Source organism: Pagrus pagrus (genome assembly GCF_965226575.1).
Source record: "Pagrus pagrus genome assembly, chromosome: 15".
In the NCBI taxonomy this organism is placed as follows: domain Eukaryota; kingdom Metazoa; phylum Chordata; class Actinopteri; order Spariformes; family Sparidae; genus Pagrus; species Pagrus pagrus.
The window spans coordinates 4,922,871-4,942,253 of NC_140199.1; the positions used below are offsets into that span (position 1 = coordinate 4,922,871).

Sequence of the window (19,383 nt, forward strand, 5' to 3'; positions counted from 1 at the left end):
CTGGAGAGACCTGATTAAGGATTGGCTAGATGAGATTAAGTCTTTTTCTCTTTTCACTTGGCAAGCACACACACACACACACACACACACACACACACACGCACACACACTGGTTTTCCAGATTTGGGCAGGAACAAAATCCTTTTATGGAAGTGACGTTCGACGTTTCCCTCCATGGAAATCTAACGTCATGTGTTAAAGATAGCAGACGGCCGGCGGACCAGCGTGTTACGGTAAATGCCACAACACGGAGTTCACACAATGTTCCGGTCTGCGTCAGCGCTGTGACCAGTTTCCTCGTGTAAACAGTGCAACAATGAAGTGACCTCACCTGAAACATGAAAGCGTAATTCGACGAAGCAAAGTTTTCCGCTGAGTTTTCAAGTTTGGTTAATGTTTTTTATTTAACTCCTTGAAATAAGCTATAAATGAATAGGTAATAAGTCCTTATAAGACGCTTATTGGTGTTAAAAATCACATCAAAAACATGTTAATTGTTAAGTTTTAAGACATTTAAAAGCACTTCAAAGAAAGGCGCTCTTACAAGACCTTTAATTAATCAACCAGATTTTCATGAACTCTGCTGTGAATATGGTTCCCTGAAGATATTTCCTGATGTTTTCAAAGGTGACCATTACATTCATGTCAGCCCAAACTGGCTATCTTGTCCACAACAAACATCAGAAGATAAAAGGGTAGATTTCCATATACAGTATAGTCATGCTCCTCAGAGGATGAACCCTTTCAGGACAGTCTGTGAACTTCCTGTTAATACAACACACTTACATTTGCACATGAAATATCTCAGATTTCCACAAAAATTGCTGGCTGATAATTTGACTGATGTTTTATGTGATACATTCTTCTAAAAGTAAGATCACACATTTTTTTTTTTTTTTTTTAAATGGTCTGGACATTTTAGGCAATATACAATTACTACAACTACTGTGTAGGCTGTAGTCGATATTTATATATTAATAGATCTAATTATGTAGCATCAAATCCAATGAAATAAGATGCAATGATCTAAATATGTTCCTGCACATCTAGGCTGTTGCTTAGCCTTAGTTTGTGGTGTACTTCACCTTAGGTTTTGGGTTAAACATAAAGGGTTTGACATAATTTCACACCAGAATCAGCCGCCAGTTACAAATTAAGATGCTGGTGGAGAGCAAAGCGTTCCCATTGGTTAACATTTCTTGGCGCTTGCTATTTTTTAGACTGTTTTATGGCAAATTCTGCTTGATGAAGTGAAGGGAACAAAATCATGACTTCAAAAAGTGTATGGGTCATGCCATCAGCCTCACCAGTGTACATGACACATATGATGCTTACCTTTGAGCTTGACTATGGCCTCGTGGTTTATAGTTGCCCCCCAAAAAGTCAATGAATTTAAAAAATGATAATTATGAGTACACATTTTTGTATTTCATCCACGAGCTATCAAATATTCATGCAGCAAGGTTAACACTGTCCCCTGTGAACCCCCGCAGAAATGATCTGACCAAGAGATCTACATTGTTGTCTGCATAAAAACTCTGAATTTGACTCATTTTGCCAGATATTACTGCTCATGGTAACTCAGATCCTCCTGTGTTTAAATAACCCACTTTTCCAGGCATAACACTCATCACTTCCTGTGTCCCAGAGGAGATTTTTCACTAGAAAAACCTGCCAGTCGATCAGATTTGGCTAACGGATGAATCAAAGTTGTGTTGAAATTAGTCAAAGGGAGGAGAAGATTTGTGTTAAAAATAACATGGGATGTTTAAGACTTTCCTTTCGGCTGGTGCAACAAGAATGTGTGAGTGTGTTTTTCTGAAATGCTATTTAGAAATCAGAGTATTTAGCAAGTGTACCTGCATGTCAATCTGGTTTTGTATATGCATGTTTGTGTGAAAAGTGGTTAGTTGCAGCTGGAGGGAGAGCACATCGCCTGCCTATTTGCATGTTATGTTTCAGTCATTCTTATCCTCCTCCTCTACGCTGTGTGCTTTTGCTGATTTGTGTGCATCGAACGCTTCAATAAATATTTTTTCTCTCTCTCTGCAAACAAGGAACTTCCAATTTTCTCTCTGTTGCTTTTCATTCTGAGCCCGATTTCTCTCTAATTGTTTTTGACATGGATTTGTTGATAGTTACCCTGAATAATAGGGTTTCTGGTGGCATGTTAGCATGAGCCTGTGTGTGTGTGTGTGTGTGTGTGTGTGTGTGTGTGTGTGTGTGTGTGTGTGTGTAGCTTGCATATCTATGTGTGTTTGGCAGGAGGCAACAAGGGCAGTAGGAGCAGAGTGGGGTTTTATGATGAAATTCAGTGGCAATTTGAAGTCTCCAATCATTGAACCAGAGAGTGAGAAAAAGATGGAAAAGGGGGGGAAAAGGGAGAGAGGTGGAGGTGGGAAGGGAGAGACGGAGGATGGGTGAGAGAGCGAGGTGAAGGAAGATTAAGTAAAGAGAGAGAAAGGTAGAGAGAGTCAAAGAATTAATGGCTTCATCATACAGTAAAGACAACATGAAAGCATTGCCTCAGTCTATTTAGCATTAAAAAAAAACCCCACTGTGTGTGTGTGTGTCTCTGATTGCACTGTTGCATCTCTTGCAAGCTTCTTGTGTGTGTTTATGTCTGTCAGTCTGTGTAATTACTCTCATTCCTCTCCACACAACAGCTATAGCTGCAGGTTTTGCCAAGTTGACATTCAAGCGCTTGTGATAAACAACTCAGTCAGATTTGTTTGGCCCGCTCGGCGCTCCGCCTGCTCCCAGGGAGGGCATTTGAATCGCATGCAGGAGGAAAGGGAAAAAAAAAACAAAACACACCAATAAAAGAAGAAAAAACAAGAAAAGGCACACGGGAGACAGTCCCAGAGTCTGGGCACTAGTTAGCACCATTTTGGCAAGGGGTGAGGAGAGGTTGCATCATCAGAGAGAGGGGGGGAGAGGGAGATCACCTACTGGAAACATCAAAACAGTTTAACCTTGATGTTCTGCGTATCACAGCTGCATGACTCGGCGTCAAAGAAAATCTCACAGTATGGTGACCTTGAAAATGAAATAATTTGCATTTTTTGCACCTTAAAACACATTTGGCAGGCGCTCCTACGCAGAGGGACGTACAGTGAACCCAACAGCTCCGAACGGTTCCTAGATAGCTGAAAGTACAATATTCATGTGCCTGTAGTAGACAAAAGGTTTAAAAAAGAGAATAAATTAAAAAGAAATAAGAATCATTATGTGTCAAATACATTGTTAAATAATAAAATACTGCCTTTTTAGACAGAAAACATGCCGTGCAAACTGTTATTTTATTTCCTACAAATCTCACACAGATGTAGAATTCCTCTAAAGATGCTCCATTTTCAAACCAAAAGAGAGCGAGGAATAACAAAAGGAAGCGTGCAGAGCATGTTTATTTCTCCCTTCCTGCCTCAGGCGGTTTAAACTGAACACATTTTCCTTTTTGCACTGTGAGTTCATTTGAATTCAGTCATTTGAAAAGATAAAGTCTTTCTCTGTCACTTTTTCTTTTTCTTTTTTTTTTTTTTTTCTTTCCCAAATTTAAAATCGGGAGCTCATTCTTTTCACCTTGTTTGCTGAGCGCTGCCCGAAATTCAAACAAGGGAGAATAAAACGAACGGCAGTTTCACGCTTCTGAATTTTAATGCTCCGTGCTGCAATGTGAGTTGGTTTTCTATTGCCTCATTTCAGAAGTCGAGCATCCCTCCCTCTGCCTGTAAACAAAGTGTTGAGCCGTGCTGCTCGCTGCCGCCACATAAAGAATTATTAAACGTCTCTACATTCGGTTGAAAGAACGCACGGATAGAAAAATATTGTAAACAAATGCCACCAGTGTGGATACACCGTTGTCAGTGCTCTTGATTTCAAAACCTGTGACCACATTTCCTATAAACTGTGTTGTTTCTATTCCACAGACAATCTTTTTATTAGGAACAAAATCTGAAAGACCACTGGCTGTGCTATGGGAGCTGATACAAAGAAGGCAGCCATTCATTCCACTGAAAATGGCTCGTATAATACCTTTGGCAAAAAAAAAAGCTAATTTCTCCTCTTGGTTTGCTTCTGAAATGTGCTGCCCATTGGAAAAGAAGCCAAATTCAGCCATTTATGTGCATTAGTGTCCCCTGGCCCGGCACGCCTGCCTCATATAGTTTTTATGATGAGACGACACACACATAAAAATAGCTCTTCTAGGCAAATATTGACCCTTCATGGTGTAAAAAATAAATACAGAGTAATTTATTAGAGCCAACAAGGCTGCCAATGGCCGACCTGTCTCGAGTCACACCAGTGGATATTTTTAAGGACACCTGGGGATATATTTATCCGTCTGCGTGACGACAAACTGGGTTTTCCTTAAGGAGACCTGTAGGCGTTTCTTGCAGTTTTGGGTTAGGGTTAGACGACAAAAAACGAATATTTTTCACGGGTAGTCGGACCATCTCTATACATGTTCATGCCAACCAGGTAATTTAGGCAAAAGCATGATGTTTTTCTAACCCTAACCAAGTGGATGTTGTGCAAAAACCTAACCAGAGCATAAATACAGCATTATGATGCAACGGAAATAGAAAATTCAACCTTAACAGACGTAAAGTTGCAACATTCATTTATAACTTATCTGTGGTTTTACAGACACGTACTTGGTGATTGGGTTGAAACACATCCGCAGTATTTTTTACATTTTGCATGAGAAGAACAGTTTTTTTTCTCTTATTTTTTTTTTATTAAGTCATCCAGCAGATTCACCACTATATCTGCTTTGTTGGCAGAGTTTAAGGGTGGAAAGTCAGTGAGGGATCACCTACTTGTTCCTGCTCTGCCGCCTACTACAAGTCAGGGGTATCTTGGACCGCCACTCACTTGATGAACCTCCACAGATGCGAGTGAAGAGAAGTGACTGATGACATTGTGTGTATCAGAGGAAGCACATGCACCTCCCCTGCAAACAGTCGAGTTACACCGCTCAGGGATTTAGACAAACCGCTTCTTCAGCGTCAACTTGAAGACCTTGAAGAGAGTCTTCTAACCTCCTCGATAGCCAGTGGTCATTTATTTTTCTATCTTAACAATTATTTTACCAGGAAATTCTTTCATTTTTGCAGATATTCTCTGCAAAAATGGCAGTGCAAGTTACAGATAATAAAAAAATCACACAACAGAAACATGGTGGAAAACAACAGAGAGACCATTTGATTAGACAGAACTAAAAAACAACAAAGAAGAAGATTAAAAGCTGCGTTCCCCTCAACCTCTTTCTCTGCCAGCTGTGTGTCTGGCTCATATGTTAGCATGTATGTGTCAGTTTCTATGTTTCTCTTGAGTATCTTTGCATGTCTGTGTCTCTCTGTATATGTAGTGTGGTTTGGTACAAGTCTGTCTATCCGCTCCATGTTTGTGTCTACTGTATGTGCGAGCCTCTCTACTCCTGCTATTTTCTCCAGTTTGATGTGAATGAGGAGTGACTGTGTTAAAAGCATTAACATTTTCAAACCCCGAATCACTAATGGGGATGTTGTTGGGGAGGAGAGGCATTCGGCAGAATGCTGCATTATTTAGCATCCACTAGTTAGCATCCTCAAGGAAGCGCACACACACACACAGACCCACACACACACACACACACACACACACATGCACACACACACACTTGTAAATGTGTTTTTTTTTCTTCGCATTTTTTGATACATGCAATACGGAGATGAGAGCCAGGCAGAGCACATTAAACCACAAAATCTCTCCATAATGAGGAAGAAATACGCATGTGCACAGATTTCTTTTTTCACAACGTGCAGACACACACACACACACACACACACACACACACACACACACACACACATCTTCTCTCTCACTCAGATCTCAAATACTCACACATACACCCCCCCCAAAGACACACAGAGACACCCTCAGACATCTCGTCATTGATTCAACCTCTGATAGGTTTCGGCCACAGAGCGGAGGGAGTGATGAAAGACAGGAGCAATAAGAGACAGACAGGTGGGGGAGACAAGGAGAGATGGGGGAGTGAAACAAGACGAGGCAGCAGGGTGGAGAGTCCGTTTGGGAGAAATTTGTAGGTCGTTATCTCGAGATTTTAATGGGTGTGTTGCATATAAATTCTGTGTGTGTGTTTGTGTGTGTGTGTGTGTGTACGACGGAGAGTTTCCTCTGTCCTTCAGCTCTTCCTCTTCTTACCTCCCCCCCTTTACTTCTTTACTCCCACATTTCTCCTGAATGTTCGACACCTCCTGTACTCCTTTCTAATCAAATCTTAAAACTGCATTTTAAACAGCATCTATCTGCCTCAGTGATATAGAAACTAGACTGTGTGCATGCTAGTGCTGTGGTCTGTAGGTCTACCACTTTGGTCTAGACTTAAATGTCTTGCCATATTTTGCACAGACCTTCACGGTCCTCAGAGGATTGACCCCACTGACTTTGATGATCCCCTGACTTGTTCTCTAGAGCCACCGTGAGATTGACATTTGAATGATTTGCCATACAATTTAATACACACATTAATTTTTTTCTCCATAGGATAATCATTTTACTGATCTCTTAACTTTCCATCTGGCACCACCATCGGTTTCCTGGACCTTCAGATTAACCTATACACATAAAACACAGTCATCAGGCTAATACAACAACTTGTTTCTCAAACCTCTAAATTGATTCCGGGTTTCAGAAAATTGTTTTTCAGACATTTTGATGTCTAATAACTTGTAAAGCACAGGAGTAATTTGCAATGTGACAGCGCATGTTCGATAGGCCAACACATTTCCCTGCTGGATGACATTACATTATTACCTTATCAGATGGATTCACAAGATACCCTGATCTCAATAATGCATCCTGCCAGGCTTCGAACAACACGCTCGTGACCGCACCACGGTGGTTCATATTAATGAGTGTCCTATGAGGAACCACTGGCAGCTCTGGGTAAGCAAAGTGACTGTCACCAGGATGTAATGTTAGCAGTTAATGTTTCTGCAAACCAACAGATACATCCAAGGTTGACAAGGTTGACTTTCACGTCAGCAGGTGGAGGGCGAGGTGGTGGAGTTGCTACAAGCCAACAAGGCTGCCAAAGGACTGACCACAGGGATTTCCCAGAAATATTTGTGAAGACCAAAGATGTCTATTTTTCACCAGAAGTCGTACCATCTCCATCTGTGATCGTGACGACCAAAACAGTTTGTTTTTTTAAAGTCGAATGATGTTTTCCTAACCCTCACCAAGGTGGTTTCGCTCGTCTCTCGACTGGCTTCAGTAAGAGTGACAGATAGATGGTTCGTCCAATGACCTGCCAAGTACGACTGTTATGAGTAACAAACCATCTGGTGTGTCAGGTTACTAACATGTTGTTGTGGGAAAAGTTGTGTCAGGCTCAACTTTTCTAGACGGACTCCGGTGTTTTATTTCTATTTCTTTCTCCCTCACTGAGTCGACGGGGTGGCATCATCCAAATGACGGAAGGACCTGACATTTTTTGTGCAGTGCTTTTGTCTGCCTGAATGCAACCATACTTTCCCATCTCCAAACACCTGGGCGCTGTCAAATTTCCCTTCTCAGGGAGCTAAAAAAGTTGCTGGAACCTTAACTCTTCTAAAACACTCTCCCAAAACTACGTAGTGCACCAATGCACATGTAGAAAGTGTTTTAAAAATTCATTCAGAAGAGAAAGACCTTCAATCACTGACTTTTTTCTGCCTACAGAAACTAAATAAAATTCACTTATGGTAATGTAATCATTAATATTGTAAATATTGAAATTCTGAGTTTGAATTTCTTCTCCAAAATGACGTAGTGCCGCTTTAGGATGTGACGAACTGCACTTTCTAAGCTAACTGAGGCCTTTAGTGTTGAATGAAAGTCATATCAGGGGCTAAATCATCTCCTGCCTCCACAAAACAAAGAGGTGCAACCAAGTTTTTCAGTCTGAAAGAAAACAAATAAGTTTCCTTAGTTCGTGGACAATGCAAATATCATTCAAATGCATTTAGCTTTACAAATTTGAAAAAGTAATGTAATGTCACAAATACGAAAAGGTGAGGAGATCAGAGCGTAGACGTGAATTAAATTACATTTTATATAGTGTAGATGAAAATAATTCTCACAGTGTTTGTTCTATACGCTCCTTTGTTTCATCATCTTCCCCTTTCATTACCCTCCGACCCTCCATCTCCCTCTCTCCCTGCCTGTGTCACCCCGAGGCGGTATTTCACATTACCATGTACATCAGTCACAGGAGCTTTGGTTAAATGCACCTCATACCTCTCTGCAGACACACACGTTTATTAGCACACACACAAATACACACAGGTCATGTAGAGCTCAGTCATGCACGATGACAGATCCTAATAGCTGTTACATGTCTACACACACGCAGAAAAACTCAGGCAAATACAGCAGAGGAACTCACACACACACACACACACACACACACACTCACAATCGTGCACACATAGATCATGGTGGCATGCATGAGCGTGCATACACACACACACACGCACAAGAGCACACGCTTGCGCGAAAACAGAGAGCTCATCCAGAGCCGAGTAATGTTGACAGCGACCCTGCTATTTTTAAAGGGCACACTTCACAAGATATCATCTCCTCATCATTTGTCCTCGGGGATCTTTGTCTATTTACACAACACGCGCACACACACACATGCACATGTACGCAAGCATTGTATAGTCACACAAAAGCATTGACACACACATGCACACAGTAGGGGTTAATGTCCCATCTCCCCGGATCTGTGTGTCGAAACAATTCAAGCTGGTAAAAAACTGAAATGGCGTTTTTTTAATTTAAGTGTTGTTGAGGGAGAGGGAGGCATTTTTCTTTGTTTTGCCATGACTCCATTTTTTTTTTTGTACAGCATTTTCAGATTTATTTCTGGTTTTATTTATGGACTTAATTATAGAAATGCGACCACCCACTGGACAGAGCACACATGTGCTTTTACTTTATTAAATCTCCAGGTCATTTGTAATTTAGCGTTAATACTAGATGACCCAAATAATATACTGTAGCTTAACAGGAAACAGGTGCTGGATAGCAACAGTAGATACAGATTTAGAAGCAGACCAGTGCCGATTCTGAGATCAAACTGCAAAGTATTTTCGGCAAATCATGGCAATATACTTAAAATTTCCACTCTACTGTCCCCAGTAACAGAACAAGGATCCATAGACACAACTCACATACTGTAGTAACCTTCTCTATAGAGCTGACTGACAGCATGAAGGAAAGCTGGGTAGTTCTGCTTTTTAGGCACACAAGCAAACAACAAAATCATACATATGCAACTCCATCTGATCTATTCTAAATTGTTTGTTGTGATGAAATGCACCCACAGTTTGCCTGAGGCGGCCATGCAGAACAGCCTAAGTCTTCTGCTGGGCTCTGTTTTCCTCTGGTGGATGGTGCATCGTGGGCCGTAACATCTCTTTGTTGATCTTACAAGTCATTATAAAACTTCACTGAGAGAAGAAAATTCGGACATGGGGGTTATTGTGTGCTGGTTTTCGAGCTCTGTATTGCGTTTTTTAGCTGAGAAAAACAAAAGAAAATGGAGGTTCAGAGTAAAACCTTTACAGCTGTACGAAGATCACCAGAAAATCTATATCATACTGATGCTGTTTTCTGTTGCTTACTCCAATGTGTCTTCATTACTTCCTTATTTAAATCATAGTGTAGCTTATGGATTGTTACTTGTGGAGGACTATCGGTTGCTGTCAACTTTGCAAAGGTCCTTCAACTTAAACAACAAAATAATGTATGTTTGTTTGACCACGTCTTCCAGAATGACACATAGAAGTGTTTCCTGATCTGTCACCAATACTGGCAGGGGGCATGTTGGGATCCACAGATTAATTCATTGTTTTGGGGATTTCAACTGAACTCAGTCCACCACAATCCTCCAGGTTTCCCACCCTGCTCAGAGACTTAGCTTTGAGCTGGGTTGAGCTTCTTCATTATAGCTATGATAAGAAACGTTTGGTTAAGGTTTGGGGTCAAGACGTTAAAAAACTCAACATTGACTATTGGAAAATGGGAAGTGAACAGCTGTATCCTGTGTTAAACTCCAAAGTTTAATGTCATTATTACTACTGCCACTAGAGGGCTTTGACAGGAGTTTGAGGACGTGTATTTTGGGGACAATCTACATGTCTGAGATGATTTTTCATCCCAATCGCCAGAATAACTGTTGGCTAAGTGGAGGTTGTGTTTATGGACAGTTAGGAAGAAAATCGTGGTTTGGCTTAAAATACCTGTTTCAGTTGCCACGATCACGGACGGAGATGGTCTGACATCCTGTGGAAGAAGCCAGTTTAAGTCACCACAGAATTTGCTGGAAACGTCCTCAGGAAATCCCTTTTTGACGCGACGAAAACGGATGGAAATATCCGTCTGTGTGTCCTTACAAATATCCACTAGTGTGACTCAAACTGTGGTTGGCTGTTTGGCAGCCTTGTTGGTTGTACACCACCCATCCTCCCCTCTACCTCCTGACGTGAAAGTCAGCTAACAAGCATATAATGTGAACGTGTGGGATATGTAATAATGTTTTGACAGGCTGGGAGTGAGAATCTGTTGCTTACGCTATAACCTCCTGTCAACTATGATGTGGGACAAAATGACTTGTGGGAAATCAGTTACCAATATAGCTTTCACTGCCAAAAGTGGAAACTAAGCAACTGTCTACACTTTCTAGAGTGAAATACAAACACAACGGTGTGATATACTGTTTATATCACATGCATGATATTGGACATTTAAAATAGATTGTCTCAAATGTTTACATTGAATTTGATTTATAATCCAAATATGTTTGTCCCAACACCCACAGTACTCGCAAACAACTGCTCAGGATGAGGTAAAACCAAAGAAACACAGGTTTTTTCCCCCCCTCAGAAATGAATGGTGCGTCTGATGCAACAACACAATGATGAAGTCTGTGAAACCATTAAACCATTTTGATCACTGTGTGGAAATTTCCTGACTGACATTTACATAAAGCATTTCAAACAGCCTTTTATGTGATGGTGAGGCGATTAACAAATGTGTTGCAGCGCGACTAATGAATCATGACTGAAAATACATGCTGAATTTATTTAGTGATTGGCTCGTGTAGTAATAAGCATGGACACGTTGTACTTAGGCAGATGAGGTGGGTGTAGATTATTCTAAAGTAAAACTGCTTCTCGCTGTTTATTTAGGATCTTAGGAGAGTATTGCATATAGAATTTTTTTTTTTTTATTCAACTTGTATGAAATGTGTGTTAAATTCAATGGTTTCAAGGTAAGAACACTTACAACCCCATTTGTCCAGCAGTTCCCTTGTAATAATAGATTTAACCTTGGATTCATGGAGTATAATTTGAGAAAGGCTATTTTATCTGTGTGGAAACTTTCAATAACAAGGCCATTCAAAGTGATTCAAAAAGGCTCCAGATAAGACATGAGAGTAAAGATTATAGTGCAGTTAAGGATGTGAATAAGTAGCCCCAAAACTTTATTCAATAAAAGGTAGTGATTTAAAAAGAATGAATTAAAGCAAGACTTCAGGTTTTTTCTCTTTGTTCCAGACATGTGGTGCATACAAACTGTATTTGGGTACTTAACCATTTAGTGATTGATCTAAAGCGATTGTTTGACACACAGGACGGCAGTACAAAGACCTGAGAACTGGAGTGATGTGAGCCACTCTGCAGGTCTAAGTGAGGACTCGATTAGCAACGGTCTGAATCAACTGCAGCTGAGAAAAGGAGGACAGTGGCCGTTACATTTGTCGAGCATAGTGGAGATAAATGCATGTTTTTTCCAAATCTGGCCCAGACACCAGTCTTTTAATGCTTGATATAATCTAAGGATGATAGTTTACTTATTTTGCATGTGTCTATTGAAATTTAGGTCCAACTACACCAAGATATCTGGCTTTGTTTGTGGTCTTTAATGCAAGCAACTCAAACTAATCACTTACTTTAAATCCACATGTGTCACTGACACTGGGAGCGCTTGGGGACATGTCCTCACCACTTTTCAAATAAGTTTTAAAAGCATAATTTATGAAAAACGTTTGAAAAATAACTTCCACCAACAAATGTTAATTAGCAACGAAAATGGCGGACTGACATGCTCTGGTGCTTTCTGCAGTAGATGTGATATTGGCATCGTTTCGAGTGACATGGCGATACGGCTGTAGATGTGAATCTTATGGATAACCGTTACTTGCAAGAACCACAGCTTCCCAACCTTTTTGAGAATCAGGGTTGTGATTGATAGGATTGAACCGTGTCACGATTATAAGTGGACGTAATGCAGAACTGATGAGCCGAGGCTCTGACAACTTGTCAGTTTTCAGCGATGAAAAGAAAGAAAGAGGCAAATTAATTGCATGACTTCCTGGATAAAAGTTCAGGAGCGTTTGTCAGCCTGTCAACAGGAAATAAGGCGCATGCATCACTGTCGTTTTTTGGCAATTATGTCGGAGAAGAAGGACTCCCTTGCTTTCTCAGTTATTAAAAATGCAAAGTCTCTTTTTATAGATGTCATAAATAACCTGAAAGATGTGTTTTCTGACATTTGCATTCAGCTTTTCGACAGTCTTGTTTATCAATATTTACCAGCGAAGGTATTTCTTCACGATGCTCTTCTCTTACCTTTTGAACTGAAATTATCCAGTAAATCATTGACTGAGAGACACGATGCAGGAATAAGTGTGGACAAGAAAGCCCGAATGAATAATTGACTGGTGTTTTTGGTGATGTGCTGTTTTGTGATGTACTCAGTTTGAGCGTTTGTGCGCACTGAGATGGTCATCTCCAAGAAAACACCAAGTCGGAAAGAGGAACATCAGTCACCTCAACCTTAGATATGATCAGACCCGTGGAGATAATTAAGTCCAGATTGCGTGTGGTCTCAGTCGGTCCGTAGTCATAGTTGCTGGCCTGAGGGTCGACAACATGTGGATGAACAAGTCAATGCTGATGATAGATGGCAATATTTAGGTGGTTTAAAGATGCTTAAATCTACAGAGCAACATGAGGAGTTTAATTAAAAAGCAACCTTTTCAAAAGAAGCAGAACGTCCTTAAGACATCTGCTGACATTGAAATTAATTATTTAAGAAAATGGAAACTACACTTCCTTTCTTATCCACTCTAGTTTTGCTCTTAAAACTTTTCAGTCTAAATCTCTTTATCTCTTTTTCAATGAGGAAAAATATTCCCTACCTTCCTTTTGAGCCGTGTAATTCATTTTTTAATTTCCCTTTTTAACAACTTTATTGGAGATTTCATTCACTCGTGTTTCCTTTTATTTGTGAAACTGTGTGCTCACAGAACATTTTGGATCCCAATGATTTACCAAGGACGCGTGGAGGACGCGCCACCTCTCATAATTTAAGGAACCTCTTCACTGTTTTTCACGCTTTTGTCATTTTTATGACATTCCTTTATACTCCACTGCACTTGTCAATACTCCTTGTCTCTCGTAGGCCGGCTCTGTTCACCACCCAAAATCCTTCACCTGATGATGCAAGCGGTGGCCCAACGGCGGTAAGAAAGACTCATTCCAGCCCTAAGACCTGTAATCATTCTTTTTACCAGATAAGACCGAGAGATTTGGAAGAAAAGGCTGCTAAAGTAAGAGTTTAAAACCAGGAAAACGGCAGCTTTTCTTGTTATTCATCACGCCATCTGACTGTCTCATCAGATAAAAGATGGTGGGAGGAAAAAAAATGTAATCTTTGATCAGTCTATGGGAAATAAACTACATTTTATACGTAGCTGCATCTTTTAAGAAACTGCATATGAACTAAAAACAGTGTGAAAATCAACAATTCCCAGTTTATTTCAAAAACAGGATAAAACAAAAATGCTTGGCTTTTCTATATAGGAACAACAAATGTATCTCTACCTGGCACTACTACAACTTCAAAGGGTCAACTTCAAAGGGTCTTCATTTAAGGTAAACACTTCGTTACATCGTGGAGACATCAATGACAGCATTACAGCAAAAAACTGTACAATAAATCAGCAACAGAGTGTAGCTTGGTAGTGAAGGCCAGACCTCAACCGGAGGTCAGCTGCATTCAAAGCATTTAAGACTGATATTTGAAAAAAAACCTTTAAATCTGGATTTTTATCTTCTTCAAAAAACATCGTTCACAAAGGACACTGTGGACTATTGAGATGACTGTCTCTAAGAAAGGTTTGCTTCGTTGGTTTTGTTTTTTCTCATTCATTAACTGGCCCTTTAAAATTAGAAGTTCTACCAGTTGTATTGACAAAATAACCTTGAGGAAAAAGGCTTTAAATCCAAAGACATATTGTGTTATTGTCAGCCAACCGCATTACTTAGCTTTAAAACTAGGAGCCCTTCACCCCAACAAGACCCGTCTTTGCAGCACTGTTTGTAGTTTTGGAAGTTAACGTTTCTGCAAACCACTCATCCGCACCACACTTGACATGTTGTACGCCACATGTGTCATATCACGTTCTCATCACATGTTTATGGGCTGTAACATGAGATGTTTAAACTGCGTTTCAACATTTCGTAATTCGGTAACCACTGGATAGTTTTAAGGAGACCTCAGGGACCATTTCGACCAAAACAGGTACTTTTCCTAACCCTAACCAAGTGTTTTTTGTGCCTTAACCTAACCAGGTCAAAAGCACAGAGCTGTCGCAAAATAAATTGAAAACTGACCCTAAAGACGTGTAAAGTTTAAACATGTCCGTGGTTCGCAGAAAAATACATTGGCAACATTTATTCTGGCGATGGTTTTGGTGTTTCTGGTGGCGATTTGGCTGCTCCACATTATTTTGTCTCTCCTCTAAGTCTGCTTATGTCAAAAGCATTGTAGGTGTTAATGATGAAAGCAGTCCCTTTAGGCAGATATAGCACCGTTGAAAAAGATCTGTCATGTCAGACATTTGCCTCTCTCTCGTTTCTGTTTCTCTCTCAGTCCTCCAGTCCTTGATGTTCGGCTCCCACTGGTATTCTTCCAGTCGAACCACCAGTGGGGGAACATCACCCGTTTCCTTACATGTCATGAGTGAAACGAGGATGCAATTTTTAGTGCCAAAGTGTTTTTTTTTTTCATAAGGAAAGTAGGCCAAGAGCACGAGGATTTTTTGAAAAGACGGAATGACAGGGAGACACAGAGGGAGAGAGGAAATGAGATGTGTAAACAAGAGAGTTTCCATCATATTTGTGACGTTTTGTTTTGTTTGTTTGCGGGACAACCATCATTCCCGTACACGTCTTCCTCTTTTTGTGAAGAAAACCGACAGCCGACAGGAGGACAAACTTTATCTCTTTGTCATTTCCTCTCTTGTTCCCTTCTTCTCTACATACATATACATCACTGTCTGTGTCACCTCGATCAGAAATAACTCAATTTAAAGGTGATTTAAAGGCACAGTGAGGCACGCACAAAACAATGTGTACAATCTGAATTACACATAAGTAAATAGAGATACGTAAAGCCTAGAGTTTTAATTTCATGTGTGGTGAATAAGGATTAGAATAATGTTGGGTGATAGATTTAAAAAATACATTTTCAGTCACTGTCCTTCAGGCTTTTTCTTCTTTCTCTCTGATGTTCAGCTGTCATCAAAGTCACTAGTCTCTCTTTTATCTGTCTAAAAATGACAGTTTTACACACACATATATGCACACACACCTCACTTTTAGGCAGAAAAAGAGTGAAGAGAGGGAATTTTTTTTTCTTTTCCCCCCCGAAGTTAGATGTCGGATCTCTGTCAAAAACAAGATGACACGCAGAAAAGTGGAGCTCACCGGGGAAACAAAAAGACAAAATGGGAGAATAAAAAAATATCCAAAGAAAGATAAAGAGAAGACAGAGAGAGCAACTGGGATGATAAGTGAAAGAAGGTCGCACGAAGTTGGTTTAACGCTGCAAAACCATGTGAGCATTTAGATAATATATCACACTGTCATGTGTTAATGGCAGCGAGTTGCTTCTGGTACCATTTAACTAATAGATCCATGAGTCTGAAGATGGTAAAACCCTGAACGGCAGTTAATAATCACACGTGACAGGGTTTGACAACTGAAAACTATCATGGGATCCATCACTTTATTCTCCATTTTACTGATCTTGAGGCAGAAATACTATGACCACGTTACAAAATAATCGACCATGAATTTCCGCTTGCGAGTATTTGATTGGCCAGCGTATAGTGCATTTTTCTGGCTGACATTGTCTTGCGAACGTGGACCAGGTTCAACGATTCTGCAAAGCGAGCTGACGTTGCTTGTCTCATCCTTTTTCCTGCCAGCGATCAACATCGGTTTATCAAAACGATGATGACTTGCAGACAAAAATTACACCGACTTCAGTGGTACGCACCAAAAACTGTACATCCTTGTGGTTTAACAAAAGCGTCGACCTTCAATAAAAAACATTTGCACTTTAAAATCTGGCATTTTGTATACATCCATGTTTAGTTTTTTTCTCCGCGGCTTTCGCTCGTACACTGTAGGTGTGACACGATATTACTATAATGACAATAATCTTGATATTTAAAAATGAAATATTGATATACTGTTGATAATACTCTTACGTACTCTTAAACTATTTCTGTTTCTTTCTTTCGCACCTCAATGCTGGTTGCCACCCGCCATAAAAGGGGAAAGAAGAAGAAGAAGATGCAGTAACTAACTAGCTAACTACTACAACATTGTGAGGCTACCGTCAGAGGAGATGACAGACTAGAGAAAGACATTTACCCACAGTGCGGGTAAATATTGTGATAATATCGTTATCGTGAATTCTTGTGGCCACCATAATCGTGAAGTGAAAATTTTATATCTTGAAAGCTCTGGTACGATTCTAGGTTTGTTTGTGCGTCACTGCTGCTAACCGTCAACTCAAACCAATGGCAGGATGGAAATGTGATTAAGTGATCGATCGTTTTACTCTATAAAATGTCAAACAGTGTCCAAAAGAGAGACTTTTCATTTACTATCATAACTGACGAAGAAAAACTGCAAATCCTCACTTTTAAAACCAGCAGTGTTTGACATTTTTGCTTGAAAAACGACTGAAACTAATTATTGATTATGAAAATGCTTGGCAATTAAATTTCTTCTGATCCATTTTATGGATTAATAAACTCATTTTCACAGCACTAATGCTCATGCTCCTGCTTGCACATCATTATTTGCGTGCACAAAACACAAAACGGTAAAAAAAAGTTTTATTAGCCTAAACTGCTCCTTAAATATAAAAGCAGATATTTGTTTTCATGCCTAACAGCCTCGTCGTTCTTCGGTTTGTACAACTTGTTGGAAAAAGTACATTCTGTATAACGGTATCACGGCTCTGACCAATCACGCCGCAGAAAATGAGATACTATAAATACACAGCTAGCAATAAGAGAATAGGATTCAAAGTAAATATTGATTTTTGACATGTTGATGTTCGGCAGTTCTGCTCCCAGCTGTAATAAAAACATTGTATGTAGAGCGGAGCCGAAACTGCAAATAACAAGAGAGCGAGCAAACAATGAGAGTGAGGAGAAAAAGAAAGACAGAGCGGAGGGAGGGAGGGATGGAAGTGGAAAAGAAAGACAGGAGGACTGCTGTTGCCACAGGAGAGGTTTCATGTAAAAACACACACACACACACACACACACACACACACACACACACACACACAGCCGGCTTTCCTGTCCAATTCGCCAAATTACTGTCGAGAAGGAGGAGGGGGGGTGAGATAGATGGAGTGTGTTCATGTGTGTGTGCATGTGTGTGTGCGTGTGTGTGTGGCAGGGCGTCCGACTCATCTCATTTACCGGCTTAGACAAGATCTCTCTGTCAGATACACTCACACACACACTCACCCGCCGAAGTCTGAAATATTTACTAGCCTCATGTGGGGAAATCTCTTAGGATTATCCCCAATAACCTGTTTAACTTAATCCTTATCTCACACACATGAATAATAAATCTCCTTCCCCCCACTCTCCGTCGCTCTCTCCCTCTCTCTGAGAAGGACTGAGAAGTAACGCCTCTCTCACCTTACTCCCCATCACCCTCCCTCCCTTCTTCTTCTCTCTCTCTCACACACTCACTCCATCTGCTTCATGAACATGAGCCGGCTGCTTCCACTGCCTCTCCGAGCGTCTTTGAGCTGTTTTGACATATGTGCTCCATCTCTGCTCCTCTGCCTCTTTCTTTTTTTTTTTTTTCTTTCTGTCTTGCCATCAGTCCCATACCTCTCTCCATACCTCTTTTTTCCCCTCCAGGACAGGAAAAGGAGCGGTAGCGGGGAGCACCGGCGAAGAAGACTGACCACAATAACAGGAAGAGGAAGTGGGCAGTGACCTGTGCGAGAGGGCGGACTGTGGTCAGACAGCTGCGGTTCAACACTTTTCTGCCGCTGGATGTGAAAACCACATCAGAGGCGGCGGGAGGGAAAAAGAGCAAGAGCGACTTGAAACCTGTTGGACTCCTGAGGAAAAACCTTCACAACCTGAGGAGGGAAAACAGGGTGATAAAGACTTTTTTAAATAAAAAATTCAGAGGTGGAGGAACTGGTGTTATTACCTCTTGGGGAAGAAAATCGTCAGACTCGAACAGAGTGAAATCTCAGCGATTACCTGCTGGGTGAACTCTGGTTTTTTTGTTCCTCTGTAGGGTTTTTTCTTTTGAAATCCAATTCTGGGATACAGACTTATCTTATTATCTGCTCCACAGTTCAGAAAAGGAATTGATTGTACAGAAACCCGGCGAGCCACGAGAGAAATCTCTGCCCGTACACCTGCTGCTCTCTTCCAACGTCAGGGAAAAAAGGCAGCAGACAAAAAGAAGCCCGAGTGCGGAAGAGACAGTTGAATCAGGAGGTGGTTTTACTCCCCGTTGAGCACACGACCACCTACCAGCCACAAATTTCTACCACAGCCTGCCACATTAATAACGCATAACCCCACTGAGAGTGAGCAGGAGAGCACCTTGAAGGATTTAGTCTTCATTTTGGACCAAAACAAAGATCTGAACATTTCTACTTGGCTTGGACTTTTCATCTGTGTGGTGAGTTTTCTTTCTCTATTGTTTTTCTGCAGGGAATCACTGATTGCACAGGTGTGAGTCTGTGTGTGTGCGTGTGTGCTAGACAGCAAGTATGTGTGAAGATGTGACAAATGCACAGATACATCCACAGCTTTTCTCATTCAGCAAAATGGGGCTGTGGATTTACATTTCCTTTTCTGATTCAAAGAAGCAGTGTACGGCAGCACAGCCAGAAAATGTAACCCAGATCCTTTGAAAGCGCTCCAGGCTACTTCCCCAGTCACTCCAGGGTGAAACGCTCATGAATACC

General features: G+C 40.8%; 1 protein-coding gene across 1 annotated transcript in view; it reads left to right on the forward strand.

Moving 5' to 3' along the window:
- The first annotated feature begins 18,166 nt into the window (after positions 1 to 18,166).
- The window catches only part of cdh5 (cadherin 5), a 37,992-nt gene continuing 36,775 nt past the window's right edge, over positions 18,167 to 19,383 (forward strand). The window contains exon 1 of the mRNA XM_084376093.1: positions 18,167 to 19,094. The gene's annotated coding sequence lies outside the window, so the exon portion shown is untranslated. The remainder of the gene's footprint in view (positions 19,095 to 19,383) is intronic.